Raw genomic sequence first — 20,257 nt, forward strand, 5'->3', positions numbered from 1 at the left:
GCTTTGCAGGCGCTAGTGTGGAGGAAGATGACCAGAAGCTGCCAAGGAGCTGCGTCCTGGCCCAATGGGGTCTACCAAACTGCTGGGGGGTGTTTCACCCCAGTGGTGTTTCTGCAAGAACATTCTCTTCACATTTCTGTGCTGGCATTTAGTGGCAGTTCCCACTGAATTCACAACTAAAAGCCCAGCAAGAAGGTCCTCAACATGTTGACCAAGAGACGCATCTTCTAACACCTGGGAGGAACAAAGTCATATACTTTTTTGGGACAATTCAGTCTTCATTTATTGGGTTTACATATAATAAACTCTTGCTCTGGACAGTGCAATTGAGCACTTCCAGCTGAGGACACTTGTGTCTCACCAGAAGAGATGACCAGTAATCAAGAGTGATTTATTCTTTTCATCTTGGCCAAGTCCCTTAATGCCTCTTTGCCTCAGTTTTCCCATCTGCAAATGTTTACTTCCCTCAGCAGAACTGGCTGTTGATTTACTTTTGCCTCCCGCTGAATGACGTTCCCAAAGACAAAACATTATTTAGGGCTGGAATTGGTGGTGCCGACATTTCCTGCACAGGGACAAAGAGACCAGCACTATTTTTAGTGACGGCTTTTCGTTCCATTGTCCCTTGCTCTGTGAAGCTGTATTTTCCAGTGCTTTTTGCTGCAGCTTTTTTTTTCTGTCTTCATGGACTGAAAATCCCAGGGGATGAATTTTGGTTTCAATTAACTTTTATTAATAAAAATCACGCTATAGTCTAATTCCTGTCACGTCTGGGATCAAAACTGTTAGTAACTGCGTTCAGCACTCAGTGCTTGGAATAACATTCCATTAATAAATTGGATGGACTTCTCCGGATATTTAACAATAAGAAAATTTTTGTAAAACTGCATCATTTCTATGAGTGAAGTCATCTAAAGACATAACTCAATGTGCGTGTTTCCAAAGGAACACCCTCTCTTGGACTCAGTATTTTCAGCTTGGTTTTGGAAGGCCACAGGCTCATCCTCATCATCACCACCACTCAGGTTGCTCCTACTTTTACTTCTTTAGAATATCCCAGCTTGTTTCCCCCTCTTGCTTGTGGATACTATTGAACTATTTCAGGTCACCCTCCTCATTTAGAGAAGTCTGTGCTCAGTAAGATTAACTTTGCTGCCCTTAATAACCACTAATGCTGGTTGCCTAAAATGCAGTTTATGAAGAGTCTGCATAGATAGAAGAATTAAATCTCAGTGACAGTGGCCTAGATTTTCTGTTAATGCTTTGTGTGGGATAGAAAATTCCAGACCATGACTAAAGGTGACTGATTAACATGAAAGGTGGCAAAGAGGAATAGGATTTCTGTAATTTGGGCTGTGTTCTGCCTCTGAGCCACCATCTCCTATTAGAATAATCACCACTCCACTCCATTCCTCAATTTACCTCTTTGCAAAATGGGACAATCCTCCTCTTTCCTACCACACACTGGATTGAAGCTTTGACAGCACTTTTCCAGAAGCGGGAAGTTTGGGTTGGTTTGGGTTTTCTTTGATGCTGCAGAACGAGTTGGGACCTTGGTCTCTGTTAAAGAACACGGGATATTTGAGGAGGAACATAAACCAGCTCCTGCTGAGGACTTTTGACTATGCCACTGGAGAATCAATGCCATATCCACAGTTACTCACACCGCCACTATGTAATATTAAAAGAAAATATATGTACTTATTGCCTTTTCATGGATCTGGGCATTTCTTTTTTAGCAAATAATTCCATTTCTGTTGTGTGGAGTCTCCACAAGTGCTGCTTTTGGAGCTTTTTTCATATCAAAGACTCCACATCATTCTGCTAGCTAGCGCATTTTCTAACCCCTGAGCACAGAAGTGCTGATAGGAAGGATAAGGAGTTTTCCTGGAGTGATGACCACATGCACGAACTTGAATGTACTTTGGAAGCTTTTGGTAAAGTGTGACTCAGAGAGCTTAAAGACTCCTGAGCAAGGACACACTTCTCTTTTCGGGGTTAACCTTCCTTTTGAACTGGAAGAAAACAAACCAGAACAATAAAAACCACGGCCAGGGTGAGGTTTGCCCTGGCACCGTGAGGCCCAGACATTAGATAAGAAGCCTGGTGCATGAAGAAGTTTGAGCGGTTACCAAGTTTTGGGTTGTTTTGCCTTATTTTCTTCGGCAAGCAACCAAGATGAAGAAAAAAAAACCCCAACTCTGTGTTTATAGCTGAGAGATATCTTTGACTGCAGCTCACACCACGGATGATGAAAAGTAAGTTACAGGCAGTCAGATGAAGGGCTATTTCCCTGTAAAAATGTGAAAGGCTCCCCCTCCCCATTTCCTCTCTCTTCTTTTATTGATTTCTCTCGCTCCCATCCAGCCCTTGCCGCCTTCCACACAAGCCAGATCCAATTACCCTGTCATGGTTTTCATAAGGCTACCGCTCTACAGTAAAGTCCTTTTAAGTAATTTTGCCTTTTTCCATGGTAAGTACTGGGGATAATTTTTATTTTGGTGTTAGATATCTCACCCCAACCCATACACACCACAGCAGAGACACATCTGAACCGAAATGAGTCAAACCCACAAATACATTCCATTTGGAAAATAACTGGTGACTGGGAAAGCAATTCCCTCGGGGAAAATTTCAGAGGGAGACACGGAACAATAAAAAACTGTAGCTCAGGCTCCCCTGTTTATATATACATATGTATATATATATTAATATGTTTATGTTTTTATGTATATACACATATTTCTACCTATGTGTAATGTGTGTATAATTATACATTTGTGCATGTTTGCGTGTATTTGTAAACACACAGAGAAACATACAGACTTTTAAGTCATGTAGTTTCACATTTCGCTGCTTTCCAAGCTGTTTCCCAAACAAAAGTAGCTTTTCAAGGTTACCGCCAGCTCTGTCTGACACACTATTTCGTGTTATCATCTGAGAGCGTGGCCGTGCAGCTGGAGTAGCCTTGGCACTGGCTGGCAGTCCACCAGAAAGTCTCTCATCATTCCAGGAATACATTGCTCCTCTTGTTCCCATATGTGATGTTATTTCTGCTTTTAATTCCTCCTGGGGCCTTGAGATGCAATAAAGCAAACTTGCCAAATTAAACGTAGTTCTAATGAGGAACTCTGGTGTCACCTACTTCACATGGACCATCCTGGTGCCACCAAGGAGGCAGAGCAGCCTAAGTGGCAGCAGGTAGGACAGATGAGTTTTGCTGTGCAAATACACAAGTTTTGTGTGCAAGTACCAAGGACCTTGGGAAAAAATAACACCAGAAGAAAACCAAACAGCCCAAGCCACTGTTGTTACACCAGCTTGAATGAAAATAGCAGCACAGAGGAGCCAAGCTCATCTATTCATTTCAGAAGCTGGAGCTCAGCTTCAAATCTCAGCACTCACCTTCCCATATTCTTTATAGAAATCCATCTAATGTGTGCCATACTGTGAGTCTGTCCAAGCTTCATCCATAGACTGGCGTGCTGGACTACTTCATATTCACTAATTCAGCCTGATTCATTGGCCACCTTCAGCAGATCTTCTAATGCTCTGCAGAAATTTCCTCACTTGGGAATGCCTGATGCATCCTTTAAATGATTTCCTTTTCTTTCTACATAGCAAGGCTCTGTCACAGGCATACCAGCCGCCTAATTATTAACCTTGACCTTGGGGAAAAAAAAGAAGCAGAATGCATTTAATAACAACCCCAGTGAGCTGAGGCGGCTTTACAATTAGGTTGCATAATGTAGTCATGAGAAGAGGGTTACCAGGGAGATAATGGTAAACATCAGCCTTAATTCTGTCTGAAAAATAATTGGAGTGATCTACCTTTGTGCCTGGACTAGTGGAGAAAATTGGATGGGTACGTTTCCAGTTAGCACAGATGTTAGTAAAACGTGCTGCACTCCTCTGCTGACCAAATTATCAGCTACCTCTCAGTGCTGTGGGTATGAATTGTCCGGCTGCCTCTCCGTGCACACAAGTCTGAGGGTGAGAATCATTCAAATGAGAAAACAGAGGTGGCTGCAGCACAACTGGCATCTTTCTACTCCATTACTACATCTCCTCTTTACAGTGGTCCTATCAAACCCTTCTATTTGTTGGAGTATTCGTACATTCTGACCCATTTTAAGAATATATGGCCTTTACACCCCTTTGTAACCTTGTCCATGAGGGTTGAAATTATCCTGGTGCATCCCAGCTCTTCTCCTTTGACAGACACCTGACTTCTCCACATCCTGCCAGAGCAAGGACACAAAATCACAGAGTCATTTTGGGTGGAAAAGACCCTCAAGATCATCGAGTCCAACCATTAACCAACCTCTGGCACTGCCCCATGTCCCCAAGAACCTCATGTCCGTCTGTCCAACCCTCCAGGGATGGTGACTCCAGCACTGCCCTGGGCAGCCTGTTCCAATGACCAACAGCCCTTTGGGGAAGAAATTGTTCCCCAGATCCAACCTCAACCTCCCCTGGTGCAACTTGAGGCCGTTTCCTCTCATCACTTGTTCCTGGGGAGCAGAGCTCGACCCCCCCTGGCTCCAAGCTCCTTTCAGGCAGTTCAGAGATCAGAAGGTCTCCCCTCAGCTCCTGTTCTCCAGAAGAAGAACATTAGACATTTTGCTGTGGAGTGCACCCTTCCCTGGACCTCTCCTTTCTAGTTTCTTAGTCCCTTTTGGGACATTTAGGCTCTTGATGTCACTGACTTAAATTGTCACCACGAAGCTGCAGCTTCTCTTCCTGGTCAGCAGGAACAACAGCAAAGCTGGGGAGAGTCCGGCCACGCTTGTTGGGACTTTCTGCCCCAGCCAGAGCCCCCACCTGGGGCCAGGTGCCTCCCTCATCCCGCCTGTGCTACAGCTCTCCCTCCTGATATTTTAGACACTGAGTTCTTCAGCCTTTATTTATCTGTAGAACAGGCATTTAATTCCACAGCCGCAGGGCTGAGTGCTTTCCGATGAAACTGTGGTTTCAATTCCCCTTTGGCTCGGCTCTGGAGGTAAGTAAGCACAGCAACACGTAGGTGCAGCAGCTCGTATCACACACGTATCAGCTGGCTTTGACTGACTTCTTCACTCAGACGGCATCCACCAAGGTCTCAGGGTGGAATTATTCAGCATCTCCTGTTAATATCTCAGTGAAAGCAGAAAGTTGCCTGCATTTTCCAGCGTGAAGTCTCTACTGCTGCTCTGTAGTGTCTTTGGAGAAGCAGGGGCTGACATAGGAGGTGCTGGTGGATCTCCAGGGCTGGATCCCAGCAATGCAGCAGGTAGCACTGGGAGTGCTGGTGGTTATGTGGCACGGAGCAAGAGAATGGGACAACCCGTGGACAACCCATGGTGGGCATGTACTTTCCAGTGCCTGCAGCTCTGGTGTCTCCCATCTTTTAGGCAATTTGTGAGCTCGAGTCCCATTGACAGGACACAAAGACCTCTTTTTGGCCATCTGCTTCCCACTGCTTCTGGTTCCAGTTGAAAGCTACACATAACCTCAGCACAACCAAGCTCTGCTGGCTGTAAAACCCAGGCCAAGCTGGGCTCAGACAGCATCCAGCACTGCAGTCCCTCTCCACTCCCCCTCTCCATTCCTCAACAGATCTCTCCTGGTGTCGAGCCACACTTATTGGCACAAACACCTGCTTTAAGAGCTGCTTTCTACTACCCAATTAGAAGGCTGTCAGCGACAAGGCCATCACTCCTCTGGCAGCTTCTGACAAGCCTGGACACCACAATCCTGCTGCAGAAGATTAAAGGAGTCTTGCTTTTGTATTCCCCAGCAGCTGTGTGCCAGCCAGAAACTCATTCCCCTTCCCAATGAATGTGGAACAACTAATAGGCTCTGTGAGCCTGTCTTCATTCCTTATTAAAAGGAACACACTCTCTAAAGAACAGAACTGTCTAATACACATTTCTCCCCCGTTTCCCTTTTCACCGAGCCTCAAGAGAGTTGCAGTTCCTGAGAATTAGAGGCTTTTGGGGGCTGGAGGTGCTTTCTAGTAGTTACAGCAGGGCTGAGCATCAGGAGTCCTCAGTGCTTTTTAATGATTCGTTTAGAAGCGATGGTGATTGTATTTGCTCTCCAGTGACTGCTTCCTGCACTGCGCATCCTCTAAAACTGAGGAACAGATGGGTCTGCGATGCTGTTCTATGATTCTATGATTCTATGATTCTACGATTCTATGCTTTTGCCTCTAGATCGCTGGCTCAGATCTGCTCCAGGCTGGTAGCCACAGAACCTCATTGTGCTCTGAAGGCTCCTTGGCAGCCAGTGTGAAATGAGTTGAACGACAATCCCGTACATTAACTTTACCACGGAGCATAAAGATTACTGGGTAGTAGGGAAGAAATGTTGCTTTAATCTCCTGCGGCAGCACAGAGGTGCGGGGATTTGTGAGGCGCTGGCAGAAGGACTGATGGTCTGGGGGGGAACCAGATCTCAGCAGCATCCCAGGGTGCATCCGAGAGTGCACTTGGCCCATTAACTTCCAAATTCTATCTGCATTACACAATAAACCTGAGTGATGGAATATGTAGAGCTGAAACCCAACTAAAATAATTGATTACCTATAAATTCCATATAACCCCCCAAGAAGGGGAACAAGCATGTACGGACTACTTAAAGCTTGTAAATTCACTTAGTGTCAGGTAAAGTGCACCTACTTCCACTGGTGTAAATCTGCAGTAATTCCACTAAAGTATAGGAAATGTAAGGTCAGTGGAGTTGACTAGCATTAAACTAGCATCGTTGAGAATAATTTTTTAGCTGTAAAGAATGACAGATAAATGTCCTTTGAATTCCTGACCCCGCTATGAAAATGAAATACAAGATGTGGAAGCTCTTTGAAACTGATAGAAACGTCTTCGTCTTAGATCTCCCCCTGCTAATCAAAACAAGGCACTGTAATCAGCTCCGATTCCAGGTCTATCTGTAAGGAATAAAGCGAACTTTGAAAATTAAATCATTTAACACATTATTTCCTTCCTCATTTCAGCGCCGATTGAGCTTATTGCACAATTTCTGCCCCCCCATCCTGCAGCTGGGTTATTCTGCAGCCTCCCAGGGCCGTGGGTGCTGGTGAAGGGCAGGAAGATCCCCCATGTTCCTGTTTTTGCTTTGAGAGATTCTCCTTTAGACTCAAGGACTACTGCCTTCCTGACGTCTGATTTCCTATTTCCTTTTCTACCTGCTGCGTAGGAAACTTGGGGCAGACTTAAATGGGGAATATTTGCTTATTCTGTTACGTCGTACCAGCAAAATACTGATTTTGTAGCCTAAACCTTAAGCATCTTCTAGAGCAGTTTCTTCCAGTCTTACTTGGGTATAATTTTGCTATGATGAATTATTTCATGCCACGAGCTTTTGTCAGCACTGCTATGTTGATTTGGCATCACTTGATCCTTCCATCTTTGAGCCAGCCTAAGTTTGCACTGTAGACTTAGAGTTTGAGACCAACCTGAGGCCATTCACAGTGGGTGAACACAAGGCTGACTCCAAAACCTAGCGGTCTTCCCCACAGCAGAGTATGGCAGAAACAATATACTTCAAGTTTACTTTAGGTTTGTATTTGGGGAAAAGGTGAATTATTGTATTTTTTTAAGATAACACAAGTAGAATCACCAGGCTGTTAAAATACCGTGGTCTACGTTGAATTGATAAACCTTATTCTATAGATACAGGGTGGTTTAGATTTTAGATTTATTTTATGGATTTACAGTTTCCATCTAGGAAGATTTTTATGAATAGCAATTGCTCAGGGAATATTCTAAAGATCTTTTGGTTGTCTTATGCAATAGGAAATAGAACAATTACATATCCAGTGGCCTGGGCAGAGGAAAAGGATTTCCAAGGCGGGATAACTCCCATGGTATTTCAACAATGGTTATGAGCAATGTGATAGTTTGCAAGATCCGCATAGTTCTCTGTATTTTCTTCCCACCACCCTATGGGTGTTGTAGAATTAATGGCCATTTCAGTCATTATTTAGACATGGAAAATACATAATTTTAATTTAGAAGGTGGGGTTTGCTTTGCTTTCTCAGGAGAGTGTCCACTGAGATCCTGCAGATACATTCTGCACTATTGCTTTTCTGTGACTCGTTTGAAGTTTTCATCAGAATTGTCCACTAATTGATTTCTTTTTCCCCCTATTCTCTTCAGCCCTCTTTCTAACACTTCTGTGTTATAAAGAATTCACCAAAACACTGAGCATGAACTTCTGGCCAGACAAAATTACTCTTCTCAGGAAAAGTTGAATGGTTGGACTTGATGATCTTAAAGGTCTTTTCCAACCTCAATGATTCAACGATTCTGAAAGTGCCCACTGTAGTTTTCGAATTATTCCTATTTCAAATAGATTTCCTGTTAACTACGTCTACAGGAAATAAATGCAAATCTGCTACGCATTGGTTTCTTAACTAAAGTGCTTTGCATTCCACGGCTAATAATAAGTGATGAATTTCAATTGACAAGTCGCTTCCTCCCCGGTGTCGTTTAGCTAACGTGTCAAGGAGAAAACTGTCAGGGAGAGAAATAATAATAAAAAATGGGTGCTGGCCTGGCTGGGTTTCCTGCGAAAGCTGCCTCTGCACAGATGGTTTCCTGCGATAGCTCTTCCCAGGCACCGCAGCTCGCTGGGTACCAGAGAAGGTTCGATGGCTGGAAAACATCTGCAGTTGGGTCATTTGGGCCTCTCGGACCTGTGTTAGAAAAGGGATGAAGGATTTGCCGGTGTGTTTCTCTGCTTTCTCGCAGCCAAGAAGGGTTAATGGTTTAAACCTCACAGTTTGCTGTGTTTATACGGGATGGATACAAAGCAGTAAGTGAGGTGTGGAGCAACCAAGTACTTTGTTCCAGAGCAGAGGTGGGCAATGAATGATGCGACTTAGCGTGATGTGGTAGCAAAAAGCTTGTATTTCTTATTTCCACTGTGCTTTCCTGGTAAACGTCTGCCTCTTACCTTCACCATTTTAGTCGAAGGAAAGTGGGACACATCGCTGTTGTCACAAGTCTTTGTATCTTTACTCCAGGAGTTGCTTCCCTCCTCGTGTTCCTCTTGCTTTCCAACAAGAGTGGGACCACATCTTGTTCGGTGCTGTGACATGAGCATCAAGATCAGACAATTAAGGCAATTCCTCCATTGCTTAACAGTGAAAACTCTTTCTTTGGAATGATACAAGCTGTCTAAGCTATTCCTGGGACTTCAGTGGCTTTTAGCTTGGGGAACAAGATCCTCCCCCCAACCTGCAAGCTAAAGCTACTGACATGTCCTGTGATTGATGCCAAGAGGACAGGCTCAGGAACTAACAAAAATTCTGGATTCTTTGACGGCTCGGAAGTAGATCCATATCTTGCAAGCCTTTCCTTTTTAAAGGATCATTGACTCACATATTTACAGCAATATTGGAGAAATGGGAGAGCATCTGACAATCCCCTACCAAATCAACAGCAGCCGCCAGCTTATCTTGAGGAGATGTTGCTGGTATTCATGTCACAGGATCACTATTTACCAAGACTATCTCAGCTTTATTAAGGTTTGGGGATTATAAAATTACTTCCTAGTTGACATTGGCAAAATTTACTCTTCATACCGTCCTAGTTTGTACTCATAAACTTAGCAGTAGCTGTTGTCCTCCTGCCTCTGGGGTGAGAAAACCCCTTCATCCATGTACACATATTATGCATCCCTAGCCCTACTGCAATGCTTCTGCTATGGCTTAGAGAGAAATCCTAGTTCAGAAAGACTTCCCAAACCATTCTGCCAATGGTCTATGGCTTAACAGCTCTGCAGGATTCAATTCTTCTTATGCAAAGGCTGATTTCACAGTTTCCAGGTCTAAAGTGAGTTTAATTGTGCTCTCAGTTACACCTTTGGTAACTCTAATACAGAATTCATCTTGATATTCCTTGAGTGAGTGCTTATGTTTCATCAATGATAGGACAATTGTGGTCTTGTGCAATGAAAATAGTTGAAAGTTAGTCTAAGACCATGAAACCAAGCCAGATTTTCATGAGGAAAAAAAGCTTCAGTCCCACTGGGTACAGCTCCAACAAGGCAGAGTTCATTCTTTATGAAAGCCTGATTTCTCTTCCTTTTAAAGCTTTTGTTTTGTTTGAGTTTGAGTGATCTCATGATAGATTGTCAGGGGGATGCTATTAGGGACAACCCCTTCCAAGCTGCCTTGGCCAACTCTTACCTGAATCCCACCACCTCCTGCCTGTACGGGCTCACATCTAACCCAACTTACCGAAAACTTGGGGGAGCTTGGGTTTCTGGCAGAAAACACCCAGCTTGCATGCACATATGTATCATAAATCTTTACCACTCTGTTTTTCACCTCCTTTCTCTGGCATTTTAGTTTTCTAACAAGCTGCCCATTTTCCTTTAATTACACAGCAAAATCCCGTACCTTCGATATCCACACTGGACTCTTTTATTGCCACGATATTTATTGCTAGCTGACCCATGGAACCTATTCAGCATATAACCCTTTTTTTTTTTCCTTTTGACCACAATCCATTTCCCATGTGTGCATGTGTTTTTCTCTCTCCCTGTATCTCATCCCATCCCATTAGCTCTTGGTGCTGAATAGCCTGTTCCAGGACATCAAACTTTAATTTAAACAGAAGATGATCAATAAGCTTAGCAAATTGCCTATGGCAACATCAGCAGTTTGAATCAAAGGGTTTTATAGGTAATCTAAAGGGCATCCTCTTTCACTCCCACAATGTGGTATACACCTATTGCTTTGCCAATTACAGCTCAGTTGGCTGAACAAGAGGAGTAAGAGCTTTTTCTCCACAGCCGAGCTGGGAAATGGCACACAGCGTCTCTTCCAGGTGGTTGTGATTGTGTGTTTTGAAACCACAAAACACAGGGCATCTCAGGAGGGAAAAAAACATCTAACATGCAAGACTTGTTAACAAAAAATACACCACATCGGAGCTTAGAATCAATATCAGCACTAAAGAAAGAGAGATGTAAAAGGAAAATACATGTACAACCCTCTTCTGCTGTGGCTGTGGCTTAGGACCACTATATTTTCACATAAGGGAGGAGAGACTATATTTTAATCTGTTTCTAGATTTTTGCCTGTTTGATTTTCAGACATCCTGGGCAAATCCACAATGTTTACATCAGAGACTTTATGTAAGAAAAACGACACCTGTAACCACAGTTTTGCAGACACTTTGTTTGCACCAAGTTCCGTGTCCACTGACCTGGATGATGATAATTTAAATTCGCAAAGACGTTTATGTGGAACTTTCTTTGAGGACATAAAATAGCTGGTTTGGATACAATTGTGAGAAAAATGAGTAGGTGAGTTGGACTGATGGTTCAATAAAGCTGCCTGACACATGGGTGATAGTTCCCAGCTTCCTTCGTATTTCATCTTCTGTACCAGCAGCAGGTGAATATTGAACTTGTCCTACCAGTTATCTTCTATTTGGAAGAAGAAACCTGTTACTGCATATGGGAGACAAGAAATGCCATGAAAATGGGCATCATTCAGAGAAAGCAAAAGCCTCTTGAGAAGTTCTTCTGCAGGATTAGTGAAATGTTGTGTCAAGGAGCGGGGTTCTTGGGATAGGGACCAGCAGAGGCAAATGTCTCTGGTCCATGTTCCAGATTCATAAACATTGTGCCCTGTTATTTAAGAGCACAGGGGGCTGATAAGGCCCTTGTAAGCGGGGATATACGGTTCTCAAGGCATTTAGCTCCCAGGCGGCTCGAGGTCGGAAATTACACAATGGATGTTGAAATGTTGCCTCGTTGAAAAGTTGTCATTCGAGTAATGGATGCTTGATTTCCTGTTTTTGCTGAAAGCTAAAGCGAAACATAATTAGCAAGCGAGAAAGCAACCTTGGCAGCCAAACAAAAAAAGCACATTTGGGGCGCCTGAGCCAATTAAAATTGTTTATGTAGCCCATGAACAATATTTTTCTCCAAATCATTGTAACTGAGAGAATCCATCACAAGGCAGCCAGGCTGGCTGCTCTCAGACCCAGCTCCAAGGATGAACTGAGGACACGTCGCAATGGCCAAGACGCTTGTAGGGATGAAAAAGAAAAGGCTGGTGACTGGGAGGGGAACGTTCAACTCCCATTTCTCTTGGTTTTGGGTCAATCCTGAGCATATGAGAACTTTAATTTGCCTTCACGATTGAAATGTAAATTAATTTTAGATTACAAATCTCTTTTTTTTTCCTGCATGTCTTACATTGCAGAAGCTGAGATCATCTGCTTTTTGCTCTGTAAACTCATAGTTTAACAAAGCCACACTGTTCTTTTCAATACTTGAATCCATACCCTGCTTGATTCTCATGTGGATGATCAGAGACTGAGTTTCTGATGACAGATCTGGCTTCTTTTCTTGCCATATAAGAAAATAATCCCTTAGGAAAAAACAATAGGTGGACAATTACTGCTATTTAGGATGATGCTCATCTGCTGCTCTTGTAACAAACTATTATGCTTTCCATCTGTCTCTGAATTCCCAGTTTTCAGTCCTGGATATTTAGCCATTTTATGTGCACTTTTTAAAAGTATGTTTATGAATTGACCTGTTTACATCTTCTGCTTGTTTCTGAAGCAAAGTTAAATGTGGTTGTGATAATTTTCACCATCCTTTAGTAAAAGTTATACACGTCCTGAAATAAACAAAAGTGAATGGATCGATACAGAGCATAAACATTTTTTCTACCATGTAGCCCATTGCCAAGCAATAAACATTAAGTGCACACACATGCAAAACGAATGCTGTCTGTGTCTAGACTTGCCCAAAGTCGTATTTTTCTATAATTGTGTTTTGCTTGCTGCCTATTTCTGGCCGTGTTCAGCATTTGTGTGTTTATGTTACCGAGCGCAGCTTGTTTTGTTTCGAGCCTTCCAGAAAGAAAAATGAACTGGGTGTGACTTGCCCTGGGAATGTTCTCAAAACAAGACGTGGGGTGGGTGTTGGGGCTGTTTTGACTTGCCCTGGGTACAGAGTCTGGCGCACAACTGGGGTGAGTGGACTCATGGATCATAGCTGCTGGAAGCAGAAAACCTCATAGATTGGTAATCATAGAACGGTTTGGGTTGAAGGGACATTGAAAGCTCCTCCAGTGCCCCCCCTGCCATGAGCAGGGACATCTTCACCAGCTCAGGGTGCTCAGAGCCCCGTCCAGCCTGGCCTGGGATGTCTCCAGGGATGGTTCATCCACCGCCTCTCTGGCCAACCTGGGCCAGGCTCTCACCACCCTCGGTGTCAAAAAATACACAGGGATGAATTAACCATAACCTTAAAGGATGTTCCAGTGTGAGCACTGAATGACCAGGAACAATAAAGGAAAGGCCATTGTGGTGGTGATATCTGTAGGGGACAACAGGCATAAATGGTGCTGAGACCTCCCCTTCACATCTCAATCAGCAGAACTGGGACCAGTTGGCTCCTCTGGAATAACCAGACTCGAAGTTCTGGCTGACAAAAGCAGTGACATGGACCATGCTTAACCTGGCGTGAATCTTCTTAAGGAAGTCTCCTTGGTATGTCTCTCCACTTCACTCAGAAACATGTTCCTAGGTCCTGAAAATAATGTCTTTACTTTGTTGCTGCTCTGCATAGGAAAAAAAAAAGCAACATAAATTGTTAATATTTCTGTCAGTCACAATCTGACATAGCAAGAAAGGTTTTAATCCACAAATAAACAATATTACTTAGCAACAGAGTAGTAAGTATAAAATCAGTAGCGAAACACAATGTGCATGTTCTTACCTGGTCAAACAAGGTATTTTTTTCTATTAGTGGGTCTTGGCAGTTTTCTTGGATAAATACATCTCACTGAAATAGCCTGTGATGGGGCAGAGAAAGGAGCAGACTGGTGAGCCCACAATAGCCTACAAACCACTTTGAATGAAACAATTGCTTGTCTAAAAGCTAATGATTTGGCTATTGTGGGGTTATGGGTTTCATATTACTGTCATTGTGGCATTAATACACTGAGAAATTCAGATAGTTTATCAGCAACCATTAAGGAATGGAAGGAAATTAGGACAAAACCCCTGTTGTTTATTCAAGGTTGTGTTTTATTTATCCTCTGGCTTTTAAAAGCCTCTTGGTTTATGTGCCTTCTGGGCACACAGGCTTCAATTTAAAAACATCACCGCTAAAACAAACAACGAAACTGACAAAAGTCATCTCAGGGAGAGAGGAACGGAGATGTAAAAGCAACTCAGTAATCGCAATAGCCCTTGAGGTAAAAACCTTCTGCTGAGGTTGGAAGGACGGTGACCCCAGATCAGACCAAACGGGGAAATCGTGACTCAGGCAAAGAGGGTTTTGTTACTTCAGCGCTTCAGATTTTATATCCGTGAACTCTTAGTGTTCTGTGTTCCCGGGGTGGAGGTCAAGAGGTTGTGTGGGGGATGCGGGACTGGGGGATGCGATCACATCCCTTTGGGTACCACCACCATGGGGCTCAATGAAGCAGTGAGCGCTTCTCTGTGTAAGAGATGGGAAAACAACAGGAAAAGTAGAGGTAAAAGGACAAATATTGAGGTTGGGAAAATTAACCTGAAAATAGTGATGGGTTTACCAGCTGAGCAAAGGCAGAAACAGCTCTGCAAACCGCTGAGGTAAAGCCTTCTGCTTCTGGATCTGGTCACCTGCCATCAGTGGAGAAAAGACCAAGGCCACTAGTTCAGGTAACACGATCAGAAATCAGTAATAGCAAACACTGTTGACTCCTAAACTAGAGCAAATTCAGATTAGGGACCTAGAGGGTAAAGATTTCATGTTCTCTTACAACTGATGGGCACCAAGGAAATCCCAGCTCCCAAACCACGCAAGTAGCAGGAGATCCTGATCACGTAGGAACATGGTAGATAAGAACAACTCTCAGCTTCTCCTATCTCTTTGATTTTTGTCACGTATTGCCATGGGAGATGCTTGAATGAGCTCAATTCGAACCGCGGCTTAGCAAGAAAATGTCCCTGTTATCACTTCTGAGCTAAAACTGGGTTCTTCTAAATGTTTTCCCTTTTGAGGTACAGTAATTGCTCTCCGATTAGGCAGGAAACTGTACCAGCATTATTGCTCGAAAGGAGCCAGCGTTATCAAAAAACAACACATCAGGGCCTGTCCTCACAGGAAGGGAATCATAAGTAATCAGCAGTGCCATAACGCAATTGGCTGCTGGTCCCTGCATGCCGAGGGGACAGAGAGCAGAAAAAAAGCATTTTAGGACTTTTTGTTTGTGGCCAAAGTATTTTAAAAGAGCCCTGGTTCCTCTTTGCCTCCCTGCTTGGCTTCTCCAAACATTGCTGTATTTCCTCAACAGAACATAAAAGAAAAGCTCAGCATCTGCAAGAATGCAGAGCGAGGTCCTTCCACACAGAGGGTTATTTCCACCCAAAGGGTTATTTTGCAAACTGGTGCCAACCCTCCCCTGAATGCTCCACCAGTTTGCACTGGGAAAGTTGTCCTCATCGGTCAACATTAGTCAAGGGGAAGAGCTGCCCACGCTTAGCAAGATGATGATGATGTTTGGGTGCCACATCCGTTTAGGGTTACCTCCCTCGGAAGCTTTTTATGAGATAGATATGCCACAGCGTGTGTGAATATGGCACAGGAACAGTTGGTGTAAAGTTAATTCTCTTATAAAACTGGTTGACATAATGGCCTCTTCACACTGTCCAAGTGGTTAGACAGCTTTATTTCACCTACTCTCCATCCTGAGGTACCTCAATATCATTTGACTGTACGCTGACCAGGACCTACAAATCCATCCATTCATTCATCCACCCATCAATTCATCTATCCATCCATCCCTTCATGAATTCATCCATCCATCCACCCATCAATTCATCTATCCATCCATCCATCCATCCATCCATCCATCCATCCATCCCTTCATGAATTCATCCATCCATCCCACCCGTAACACACCCACCCACCCTCAAGTACACACTATGAGAACTGTGCAGAGTAGTTACGTTAGGATTAGGTGGGGAGAGCCAACCTGCTCTCAGCATGTTCTACAAAAGGGAACAGAAACACTTGACTTGGTTAACAACACAGAATCTGACTGGGAAACTCCCCATATCTGTCAAGTTAAATTTTACAGAAGGGTTGAAAATTTATTCCATCAGAGTGGTGTAGCCAAAGACAGTATTATCTTGTAGTTTTGAAAAAGGGACTGGCAAACAGAACATTTTTTGGGAAAACAAACAAACAACGAAACAACCAAACAACCAAACAGTCTCTGCTTGGACTCCTGGTGTATTTGTGGTGATTCAGTGGTTTCTTTAGGACTCAGGCGTTTCCACCTAAGGCCGAGCTGTGTGCTTTGAGCTCCAGGCTGGAGAAGCCCCTGGCCACAAAGGGTGTGTGTGCGCGGTGAGAGCAGCGCTATCGCTATCGAGCTGGAGTCGAGCAGGGAAAGGAAATGACTCAGTCATCAAAAGGCCCTTCTTCCTCAGGGAACCGTCCTTAATCAGTATTATCCCGTTACAATAATACTATTTCAGAAGGACTGCGGACCAGAGCACGGCGTAGCCATGTAAACTGCTTCCTGTATTTGCCAAACAAAACAGCATTCGGCAATTAATAGAATTTAGCTGTTAGTCCTGCTATGATAAAACAACAACCGTGGCTGTTCGTCCTGCAACCCATCTTGGTGCATTCCTTCTCCCAGGATGAGTCGTCTTCTTCTGAATCTCTGTTACCTGCTGCCCCAGGAAAGAATAAACAAGAATAAACAAGATACCTCGCGTTTTGCTTGGCTTAAAGTGTCGCAGCCATGAAAATTGTCCTCATTACCCTTGCAAGAGCTATTGCAAAGCGTCCTCCTGGGATCCCCTGATTAGTCATTGCTTTAGTATTAAGCTGGGATACTTTGTGTTGCTTGCCAGGGATCCTGTACAATCTCTACCTTTTGCTGCTTGATAATAGGCAGCTCCAGAAGTTGGCAGTGGAAGCTGCAGAATAAAGTGGTGGGTCCTGCAGAGCTCGGGGACCAGGAGGATTCCAGCGGCTCAGCTCATCATAATTAACTCTGATTAGACACAGCCACAGATGGGCAGCATGTCCGCAACAAACGGACCATTTGTTCTTCTTCAATTTGATAGGAGAGCTCATAACGCAACAAGAAAATGCCACTTGTAACTTGCTCTCCCCTCACCGATTCCCTTTTAGCACCTTATGCAGAAGGTTTGCAGGTTGACTTTTCTACATTTCAGAGGTGAAATGAAATTTTCTGTTGCCGCGATCAGGACTCTTGCTGCTGCGTTTGCATTTGTAGCAGCATCACAGGTGTGATGCAGGAACCGAGACTCCATGGTTTAATCGTCCCATGAGCAGCCAGGCTCTGGTTTGGAAAGCTTTTAAAACAGTACCAGAAGGGATGCAACAGGTGAATACAGAAAACAAGGCTGAGTAAACGCTAAATAATAATAGTGGACAGAGTAATAAGCGTGTGAAACACAAACTGGGCAAAAAATATTCCTGCGTAAGTTAATTTTGACAGGGAAGTTTTCAAATTTCAAATGACACGTGAAAAACCTGCCTAGTGCAACCTAAAGCTTCTTTATTTTGTCTTTGCAGATGCCAAAAATAAATTGAATATTTGTCAAAAATAAAAAATCATTCAGGATGCCCCGTTACCCAGGATGACTTCACCAGTGTGGGTTTTACCCCGAGAATAGATCAGCTGATAACCAAACAGACCCCCTATGGGCATTTCAATATGCGTCAGAAATATTGGCTTTGAAGCCTCTTGGTAAGCGCAGGCTTAGAGAGGACAGACTGTTAGGACAGAGCTTTGACCGGGAGCTTTCAGAGCAGAAACCACAGAGCCAGCCTTTGGGTTTGCTTCGAGTTTGTTGGTTTTCTGTGGGTTTTTTTTTGCCAAATGTAGGAATTAGATGTTGCAAATGCACAGGGGCTAAAATAGGAATAAGACAGAGGAAAAGAACATGGGTCTTTACTTTTCTTGGAAATACCGGCTACAAATTTTAGCTGCTGGTTTCTGGTTTCTACCTTGATGGGAATGATAATAATGCAAAATCTGCACAGTGTGTCTTCTCATTGCAAGACATGAAATGAATGGCTTAAAATGATGGCTGTTGTAATTTCACTGAAGTCAGTAGATTTACGCTATAGTCTAACCATATGTTTGGGCTTTTTTATACGTGATGAAGTTTAATTATGTTCTTGATATCGTGATGTCCTGTTTCAACTCCAAAATGCCTCAAAATTTTCCACTGTATAATAACCTGGGGAGGGGGGGGAATAAGTTGCATATTTGATGCTCAAGTCTGTATATTGGATTTGCAAAAATAGCATCACGGAATTTGTGGAAAACAGACTTTCCTTTAAGTACTTTGTATATGAGATGAGAGCTGAGGAAAAAAATAATCTGAATTCAAACTGCAAGGTCCAAAACGAGAGAATGATGGTACCAATGTAACCCATGTGAGACGTGGCTAATAACAAGAAGTGACAAGAAGAAATAACTGTCTTAGTACACTGGCTACCAGCAAGGGTACAGAGCTCCTGCTCATCCACCAGGAACTTCTGGGCAACAGATGACAAAAGTAAATGTTAAAATGCTTCTCTGCGTTGGATAAGGTCTTATCTTTATGTTGTTTGGGAAAACAACCATGGATTTGGGGGGGGACATTTGGGACTCAGTTCAAACAACCCTGAAATCAAAGGGTTCTTTCCATTGGCATTGGATTAGAAAATCAACTGCTGGGGTGAGGAAGGCTCGTCTTTGAAGGACTCAGGAGATGTTCATTCAGCTCTTGGCTGTGCCAGAGGTTCCCAGGGTGATTTTGGGACGACTGTCTCATCACTCTCTGGGAGTTTTAATTTGTGTATTAAATGATCCTGGTCCCTTTCGACCACCTTTTGCCTCGCTTGTCCTTGGAAACTATTTGTGTAGGATCCATCTCAGACTCGAGTTGGTGCAGCATCTACCACACCGGGATGCCAGCTGAGGTCAAATCACAAAGAGGGACATTGGAATGAATGGAATAAGTGAACTGGTGGGAAGAACATTAATTATGAAATACTATTTTTAAAATGGGTGGTCCAACTAGCAAAATGTTAGAATATTTAGTAGTGGATTAGTATTCTTCATTTTAAATCCTTGAGTCAGATTGGTCTCACTTGCTGTGCTGCAGTTAAAAAACTAGAGACATATCGACAAGAAAATATCTTTAATAAATTCTTTCTTAACATTTCATCACGTTCCAAATGTCCACCAGAGGATTAGCAAATGCAAACTTTTGGTTTAGTTCCCATCACACAAATACTTTAATACGTTTCGATAATCCTTCATAAACAATTATCCATGTCTTACATTACAATCTCAGAGGTGAAAAAGAAGGCTGGGATTTCATATTTTGGTATGAACAATATGGATCCAAATGTGCTTAATGTCTATAAACACCCAAACCAATTTTGTAAATGAAACTTTTGTTTATTATGGCAACTGATCAGGAAAATCTTCTTTCAAGATAATAACTATGTTAACTCAGAAAGAGAAGAGACACAACAAATCAAAAGGTCTGGCAATACAAAGGGGGGAAAAAATGTTGGCACTCTTGGATAAAAGCTACAAGCAAAGGTGGGCAACTATCACACCTACCATGATACAAAGCCAGTCTTTCCTGGGAGTGAAATGGTGTTTGGCAAGATAACAACAGAGTTAAAAGCTAAAATTTTACTAGCTTTAATGGCAAAGAATACAAAGGGTCAGATCCATTGCGTCTTTGTTAAACTGAATCCGCAGAGACTTTTCTTGACACAAAATTACTTTGAAAATATCTGTTCTTCAATGCTAGACTGGCTGTTAAATACCTGCTCAATTGTAGAGATACTTGAAAGATTACCCGGTGATAAAACTCAGAATGAAATAAAAGGTTTTCTAGTGCAGGCTGATATGTGTATATACATCTACTATAATAGATCCTCTCCTGATGGTCATACAAGACAGCATGAAAAGCACTCAGGTGAAATTTGTCTACGCTTAAGTTACACAGTCAATGTAAATTTAGGAAAGCTCCCTCTGGAACGACGATAATAAAACAGTTGCTGGCCTAAAGCAAAGCCCAGTCCTACAAAGATTCTCACAATGTGCAAATATTTGAGCAGAACTCAATAGGGCTGCATAAATTCTCTTGGTTAATTATGTGCCTGTGTGGCTCCAGATGAGGAGCACACATGGTACTGATACCAATAAGCAGAACATCAGTTTTCTGTAACCAAAAC

At 43.1% G+C, this 20,257-nt stretch overlaps 2 long non-coding RNA genes across 2 annotated transcripts; one reads left to right on the forward strand and one right to left on the reverse strand.

The window, feature by feature from the left end:
• Positions 1 to 102: 102 nt before the first annotated feature.
• LOC309442971 lies at positions 103 to 9,743 on the reverse strand. The gene is made up of 4 exons (XR_014184713.1): positions 8,960 to 9,743; positions 3,406 to 3,668; positions 1,423 to 1,560; positions 103 to 234 (listed from the first exon to the last, which is right to left on the reverse strand). It is a non-coding gene; the product is annotated as an uncharacterized lncRNA (long non-coding RNA).
• On the forward strand, positions 8,619 to 19,688 carry LOC309442970. Its single transcript, XR_014184712.1, has 3 exons — positions 8,619 to 8,863; positions 13,415 to 13,527; positions 18,927 to 19,688. It is a non-coding gene; the product is annotated as an uncharacterized lncRNA (long non-coding RNA).
• Positions 19,689 to 20,257: the final 569 nt, after the last annotated feature.

This window comes from Streptopelia decaocto (assembly GCF_964273445.1).
Source record: "Streptopelia decaocto genome assembly, chromosome: 7".
Classification (NCBI taxonomy): domain Eukaryota; kingdom Metazoa; phylum Chordata; class Aves; order Columbiformes; family Columbidae; genus Streptopelia; species Streptopelia decaocto.